This window comes from Olea europaea, chromosome 5 (genome assembly GCF_002742605.1).
Source record: "Olea europaea var. sylvestris chromosome 5, O_europaea_v1, whole genome shotgun sequence".
NCBI classification, from domain to species: Eukaryota; Viridiplantae; Streptophyta; class Magnoliopsida; order Lamiales; family Oleaceae; genus Olea; species Olea europaea.
Window position 1 is genome coordinate 5,743,853 of NC_036241.1, and position 8,825 is coordinate 5,752,677.

Here is an 8,825-nt window from a genome sequence, read left to right on the forward strand (position 1 = left end):
AAAAGGAAGTTGGGGAGGGGGGGGGGGGGGGGGGGGAAGGAAGTGAATTGCCAAGGAAATTATTGCAATCAAACAGGTCAAAAGGTGGGAAATGGAAAATATTTTCATTGAAAATCGGTCTAATCAAACAGGCCCTAAATGACTTACTCTTAACATGTCAATAAAGACGATGATTTATTTGAGAACTCTAATATTAAATTTGACTATCCATTTTAACTTTTTAATATTGGAATAGTCAGTTTGATTGAAGTGGTTAGCATAGTATTCGAGCCAGCAAAAAATCCTGATTAAAAGTTTCATCGCTACCAATTTATATAAAAATATGAACTTGACAAGTTTTTAATAGAACAATAAATTCAATTTACACGCGTATTAAAACCCAAAGTTAACTAGATAGTAGATAGCATGTTGCCCCTCTCCTACTAAATCGATAGAATTTGCATATTGCAGGGTTTGAAAAAAATCACATTCTACTTGCCATAGAGTAGGATGATGATTGGACCAACAAAGTAAAATGGAAGAACTAAAAAAAGAAATTGGATAATGACTTAAAACTGATAAATAAAATACCTTTGTGTTTAACATTTGGATAGTAACATTTTGTCCTTGTTCGGTGAGGGTTTAAAATCAAATTTCAGTAGATTTTGATAAATTATGATAAAATTTATAGTTAAAAAATTTTGAAATATATGATTGAAATTAATTGTTGACTTTGATTTAAATTAAAATCTAAATTTTAGTCCCTAAAAAAATTGTTGTTATATGTAATATGTGTTTTTTTGGATTAACTTGACGTTAGGGGTGACAATTGAATCGAGCGGCTCGTCGGCTCGACCACTCGACTCGTGGGCAACTCGGGCTTTCATTTGGACAAGTCCGAGCATGAGCCGAGTGGGCCTGCTCACTAGTCGAGCTGAACCCTCTTGTGTTCGGCTCGCCACGAGTCTTGCCCATGAGCCTAAAGTTCACGGCTCATGGGTTCATAAAAAATGGGAACAAAAGAGCCAAAAAAATTAACTCGTGGGTAGATGGGCCGAGCTGGCTCAATTCGACTCATTGTCATCCCTACTTGACGTAGATTGACATGCTGTAGCATAATAACCTTGAGTTTAAGTCATTTGGGTCTACATAGCTGGTTTGACCATAAAGCCATCTAGCGGCCGCATAGACCCTCATATTGACTATGATTAAAAGCCTTTTTCCTTTTGTAGTTGAATGACCTTCTACTATCATTTTTTTTTTCCTTTTTTTTTTTAAAAAAAAAAATCGATGAAATATAATTGAAAGAGGTAACAACAAAATGAATTAGATTGAGTAATGGGCAAACATGCTTAAACGACCTTGTATGCGTCAAGAAACTTTTTCGATCTCGTCATGCTAAAGCGATTATACTTTAGTGACAAATGTAAATCATGTTAAACTTATAAACAGCCGACTTACGAATATTATATCAAATATGTTCTTATGTGACTTGTCAATACAATTTTGATTGGACGCATGAAAATAACAAGAGATGAAAATGATGGATTAACATGTCATTGACATGGACAAGACTGTTTGATCAACCTAAGTTGCACACACTAAAGCAGTTTCGTGAAATCATATCACATTCTGCGAAAACAAACAGAATTCCAGGATCCAAAAATAACATTCTCTACTGGCTCAAATTCAACAAAAAAGATAAACCAACCAGATGGCAACCGAGATAACAAAGTTTAGAGCCTCCAAAAAATATATCAATGCATGGCATAAAATGACATGCGCAACAGGCAATCAACTGAACTAAAACCACTCTAAAACTCCAATAAGAAGAGATTTTTTATTATAAATATCATATCAGAAAGAGTTGTCCATAGTGAGCCTCAAGTCATTCTCAAGAAACATACATAGAGCAACTTCACATTCCAGGTAACATGACGCAAAAAACTAAAAAAGCTTACCTTATTGGGCACTTGGTCCACCATATATTCACTTGGGTTTACACGCCTCACAAGACTTGAGTTCTCTCTTCTTCTCTGTTTGTTCTCTTCTCGGTCGAACTCTTCCGCCTTCTGCCTGTTTCCTTTGTGGTGATTATCTTGGTGATATTATACCTCATTTGTGGTGGTCTCTAAGTGGCATAAGGTCTAGCAACCGTAGGTGGAACCTTTGTGGTGTTCTTGGGTCTTCTCTAGTTTTGGTATTGATTAGGATTTTGGTAACTCAGCCTGTATAAAGCTTTGGTGGTTGAAGATTGGAGTTCCTTACAATAGACTTATTCTCTGAAAATTGAATTGTTGTATACTTAATCCCTGAATGTTTTTCCCTTAATTTTTTTGAGGACTTTTAAATTTGGAGATCCAAAGCAATGGCCTAGGTTGCCTTGGACAAGGACCAGGCTTACTATTGGAGATTAATAATACGTAGTTGTGTTGAAAAATCTACAACTATATTCGCTCTTGGCCTTATCAGAAAGAAAATGTGACCGTATGTTTCTATATGTGAAGTGATCAGCTACAACCATCGTTAAATAGGTGTAGATGAATAAGGAAAAGGTGTCGAGGGTGAGAGCCCTGACGTTATATGCCCAACAAGAACTGAGCTCAGAGTGATCGTGGAGATTGAAAAAGCCACTACAGATTTAGGGAGAATGTATTAATAATATCCTGCGCGCTCCTAAAGCCCAAGCCGCAACGGTGACTCATCCTTAAACCATCAAAGAAATCTGACAGTTTCTTCAAAACAACCAAGGCTTGTATTGCTGTAAAACATTCAAAGCATTTGTTAAAATGTTAATCGAGAATTATATATTTAAATTAGACAAAACTCCAGGGGCCTTTACCGAGGATATGTTAAAGATGGAATTTGAGTGAAAAGAAAACGAATTTCAGGGATTTGAATTGTCTAGAATTTTTTTTTTTTTTTGAATTGTCAATTTATTGTGTTTGATTGGTATAATTTTTCACGTAAAAAATGTTAAAATAAAAGTATTTCTTTATGTTCGTTTGACTTTGTTTTATATGAAAATTGTCAATTAAAGGAATAAAATTAGTGGGGGAAAAAATCTATCTTTTAGTGCTCGTTTGACTTTGTTTTACATGAAAACTGTCAATTAAAGGAAAATATTTTTTTACAATAATTCTTAGAATTTGCTTCCTTTGCCAAAAAAATAAAAATAAAAAATCGCTACTTAACCGAGAAATTGAATTCTCACCATACTGGTGAGAATTCATTTTCTTCAATTACATGGAAGATTTTTAGGTGACACCCAAAATTGGAAAAGATTTTCCATGGAAAATAAATCCTATTAAATACTACAAAAGTTGAAAAATTGACTTGATTTTCCAAATTCTATGGAAAACCTTTGGCTATCAAACATAGCCTAATTGCAAGAAAGAAAAATAATCAAAGAATAAAATATAAACACAAATTTAATATGGAGTCTTGACATGATTTAATAAGATTAGATATGATATACTCTTAACATATTTTATCAGTTGTCTTATTCGGTATATTGTATCAAACATATTGTATAATGTTGGTGATTTTTAATGAAATCTTTAAGCACTTTTAAGATGAGTCTTATTATATTACAACTCTCTTTATTAAAACGACGCATATGTTTTAATAAACCTTAATCGTCAAATCGTATTACTCCAAAAATATTTATGAACATACTCCATAATTAGAAAACATTATCAATTGAAGAATAAAGGTGTCAAGAAATCTTTGAATGCTCAAATCTATTCACCGTTCAAATATCCTTTTGGTTATGCATCGTGTTACCCACGTTAGTAAAAATTTAATACATATGGTACATGTGATAATATGATGTGACCTCTAAATGTGTGCACCCTAGTTTCTCTATCATCGTCGGTATTGTCACATTCCGAAAATGGTGCCTAAAACTTGATTGAATGAATTTTTGCAAGTGCATGGTATCGTGAACAAGTAATAAGCTATATACTCAATCTAATATCAATTAATATTAACTTTAATCGAATAACCAATTTTTTTTATTTTTTGAAGAATTTATACTAATTAACTAGTTAAACCATAAAATCTAATGAGCAAATTATGAAAACTTTTGTAAAATTAGATGAGATGATTACTATATATGATTTCAAATCCCCCTTATTACTCCATCTTAATTCAAATTAATATCATGAAAATATGTATGCATTTTGTTTTTTTTATCAATGTACCTAAATTACCTAATAGTCTCCTTCGAGTAGAATTAAATCTATCATTTCATGTAATCTTTCTATAACTACGAAAGATGTAAACATGAAAACTTGCATTAAAACACTAGAGCATCTATCGCAATCATACAAAGCAATATATATATATATATATATATATATATATTGGATGTTAAAATATTAAAATTATATTAAAACTTCATAATATGGGTTCATCTATATCTTTGTTAATGAAAATCTCAAGGCATCATGATTATTCTATAGAATATGTCCCCAGATTACTGAATAATGTAGGGGAAGATTAGAAATCTTGAATATCTTCAACATCGAGTCAGCAACTTCCTTGACCTTCAGGCACTGGGCAGGTGTCAGCCCCCCATACATGGTCTTACGACTTCGTTTCTTAATGAATTTCAGTTGCGTCTTTCCTATTTTGCTCAAAAATCAAGTTTGAATTGTCAATGGATTAAATTCTTGTAATTGCCTCTTGATTCTCCCAAAAGAATGACGTGTCGGCCTTTATTTGATTGTGATAATTGATGAGTTCTATGTTACAAGAGGTGTTTTATGTACTGCACCCATTCTGTATTTATAAGGCTCAAAAATAGGTCAAAAAATCGTCCCAAAGTTGTTACCAAGAAGAATTTGACTTAGAAAATGAAAATGAAAATGAAAAGTGCCCGTCTCACCCCAAAAATAACCATGCCCATACGTCGAGTAGTGCACCATGTGCACGATGGCCTTCTTGGCATGCAAACGATAGCTTCCAAGTTTGGGACCAACTAAACTTCTTGATGGCATATCTTGGTCTTATCTTCATGCAACTTTTGTCCTTTATCTTTCATTTGCATCGAGTTGAACCCGTATAATCTTCAATAATTATTTTGTGGTCCAAATTAACCATTGAAAACTTAAAGTTTAGTCCTTAAACTTTGGACGTCTTTTTTTCTTTAATTTTTGTTCCTTTCTTCCGATTTCACTTCCAATTATCCATTTTTACCCAATAAATGAACTATACATGAAATTAAGCAAATCAATCAGAAGAACTCTTAAATGTCTTTATTTTCAGGCCCACAGATAAACGTATCCATACAATCATCTCTTCCCTTAGTTTTTCTTTAACACTAAGCACCAAAATATTTCATCAGACTTACATGAACGTAACATCAATTCAGTCTCCTCTTTCCTTCTCAAAGATATATTAACGCTTGTACATCTAGAAATTTACACATAGTTACAATTTGCTAAACTTATAATTTTGTAGCCTTAAAGAAATATAATAGACCACATTGATAAGAATTTTCAAAATAAGTCATGAATAGCAAAACTCGTTTAGTTCCTATAAAATATTCAAAAGGATTTTTGAATGTGGATCAAGAATTATAAATTAAAATTAGACAAAAACATCAAGGGCCCCTTATCTTTAGGATATGTTTAGACAAAATAAAATTATTAATAAAAAAGAATAAAAAATTACTGAAGATATGGCATATAAAGACATAATTATTATGTGGCACAACTATGATTAGAGAAGGTTAGATAAAACATTTTGAGTAAAATATATGGTGGAAAAGTTACGTATCCCATGAAATGTGTATTTAAAATTAATTGTTAACTTTAACTTCAATTTTATTCAACTTTTTCTTTGATCTAAACATGCAATTAATGAATAATGATATCTATCATCATTGGTTCTACAATACTAGTATAGATAACTGTTATGAATTAACTATATAATAATGACAATAATGAAATAAACAGGAACACAATAGTAACACCAAGATTGATGTGGAAACCAAGATGGAAAAAAATCATAAGCGAAGGAGTCGCTATAGTCAATAGCAATAATTTTTACAACAATATCTCAATACTTTCAATTAAGATCTAAAGATCTCAATATATTGTTTACAACAATATAAAGTTGTTGATGAATAGGAATCCAGAAAATGCATCAAAACAAAAAGGCTTTGGGCCAGATAACCCTGTCGCTCAAGTGCTAGGCCAGCGACAAGTCTCGAGAGAAAATATGCAAACGATGCTCGAGTTACTTCAACCAAAACTCCAATACTTACTAGAATTTGGATCAAACTACAACAATAACATTATATATGATATGCTCAAAATCATAGATTGAGTTATATGATTCATTTTAATGTATCTTTATTTTATGTTAGTTAGTGCATGTCATAATATGATGGTGTCCTCTAAATATGTGCAATATATTCTTTCTTAAATTGGCAATTTGCGACAATATACCTTTATCAAGTTTAATTCGACACTCGAAAAAATCTCTAACGATGTTCTACATGAAAATTCAAGACTTAATCGAGCATTAAGAAAGTTAGATACTCATAGCGAAGCACTTCGAGTTAATATATTATTCAGTGCCGAGGAAGTCCTATTTACTAATATTGAACAAGCAAAATTTGCAAGTGCTTATATAAATGTATTTATATATTAAGTGGTGCTCATCTTTCTTATATATTCCGCAACAAAATTTTTCACTTTTTCCTTGTGTTGTCACAATTTCCAAATTTATGTAAACTACTTTTACCAAAAAAATTATTTATCTAAATTAAGAAACCCTCACATGGCTGCACGACAAACGGAGGAGAAATTCTCGCGAAAAGGACAAATTAATATCAATTATTTTCCTCACGTGTCAGATTTTAAGACAACCTAGGAATTTGTGATTTTCTTTCGACACGTTTCAATCTACAATGGGGCCGTTCCAAAGACCATTGAGATTGATTGGTTTTTCGGTTACTTGCCCTTTTTCACTTTCCTAAAATACCATAGCAAAAATTTATTTCGTTTTTATTTTAAATGTTTAATAACCAAATTACAACAAATGCTTAAAATCTTGGATTCTTATATCCTTAGCTAGGTATAGTCATCACAATGAATCGAACAAAACTGGCTTAATTTGCCCAACTTCGAGTTGTGTTAGTTGGTTAGCGTGCCTCTCTAAACAACTTGCTCACCAAAGAGGCTCATATTAGGCCAAACCAAATGGCTCGTGAGCATTTTCCTTTTGCAATAAAAATTTCAAATTTTCTTTAAAAAATCATGCCTCAAAAAATGTAGTCTACAACCTACATTTCGCAAGCTACTTGACTTAATTTTCGGGTCAACTTGAAGGGGAAGCCCATGAGCCTATTTTTAGATGCCCTAGAGGCGAATCGAGCCTCCTAGACTGCTCATATCTTTGCCATGACATGTTATGGATCAATTGCAAGATGCGACTTAAAGTTTAAATTCATATACAATTGACATTGGATTATGTTAGTATTTTCGGAGTATACAATATACTAAATTTGAACTTATTTTATGTTTTAATGTTGATTGCTCATCTAACTCGTTTGAATCTTTTAGAATTGTTAATATTCTTATTAATTTACAGAAGTTAAAATATATATTGGGGGTGTTTGAAAGATATTTTTATGTAAAAATACATTTTGAATAGTAAATTGATGGAAAATGTATGATTGAAAAATAAGGAAAAGTTTTGGATTTACGTGTAATATTATTTTAACAAAGAATATGTGATTGAAAAGAAGAGAGAGAAAAATGCATTTTGAAAAAAATGGGTACCAAACGGGGCCATTGTGATTAGCTGCTACTTCTAAAGAAAGCTTTCTATGGATATCTTCTTTCACCCTCCAGGGTAAAATGGTAATTTTATGATATAAATGATATTGTCAGGATTTAGACGTTCCCCAAATTTTCACTGCATAATATTTGTGTAGTGGAGGGGATCACTTTTAAGCATTGTCAAGACCGCTTTTTAAGCATTTATTCATAATAAATCATTAGCATCAATAAGTCGTTTTATTGAATATATTGTGGAGAAGTTTAGATATTTAAACAATTATGGAATCAACAAATTGTTTTTGCATATTTAGTGAATTTGAGAACTTAATTGAAGGAACTGCATTGGATCAAATTGGAATGAACGGTTCAATCCACACCTATGATTTCATTTTCAATAGATATATTGACCCTCAATTTGGTTCAAATCTCTTTGAAATCGAATCGAATCAAATAAATTTCGACATCTTTTATTATGAAATTGGGACATCAAGATTTTAAGATCAACATTTAAATGGATAAATGCGTTGTTATTATAATTTAAAAAATAGATAAAATTTTAAGGCAAAATAAAGTGTTAATAATTGTGTTGAATATAAAGTAATCTAAGTATATAATAAAATCTTATTCCACCAACTTAAGCTTTAAGACAAGCTAGATGAGCAAAACTCATCGTTTCGCTATCAATTATTTATCAATTTTATCTTTGCCTTTTATAGGCAAACAATTATAGATGCACATCCCTATCGGATATTCTTATTGCTCGGCACATATATTTGAGTCAAATTTAAGTAATTTAAGACAAAACTAAGCTTATGAACATTTTCAATATATTGAATTCCTTCTCCTTATTGTAAATGGGTTTGACTACCTTAGTTAGGGGTGTCAACGAACCAAGCAGAACCGACTTAATTTTTTGAAAGCAAGCTTTTTTTTGCCCGAGCCGAGCCGTGCCAACTAGAGAAAAAGCTCGGCCAAAAAATTAAGGCCGGACCCAAGCTTGCGACTCGGTAAGAGCAGGGCAGAGCCGAGTCAGCTCAATTCCCCCCCCCC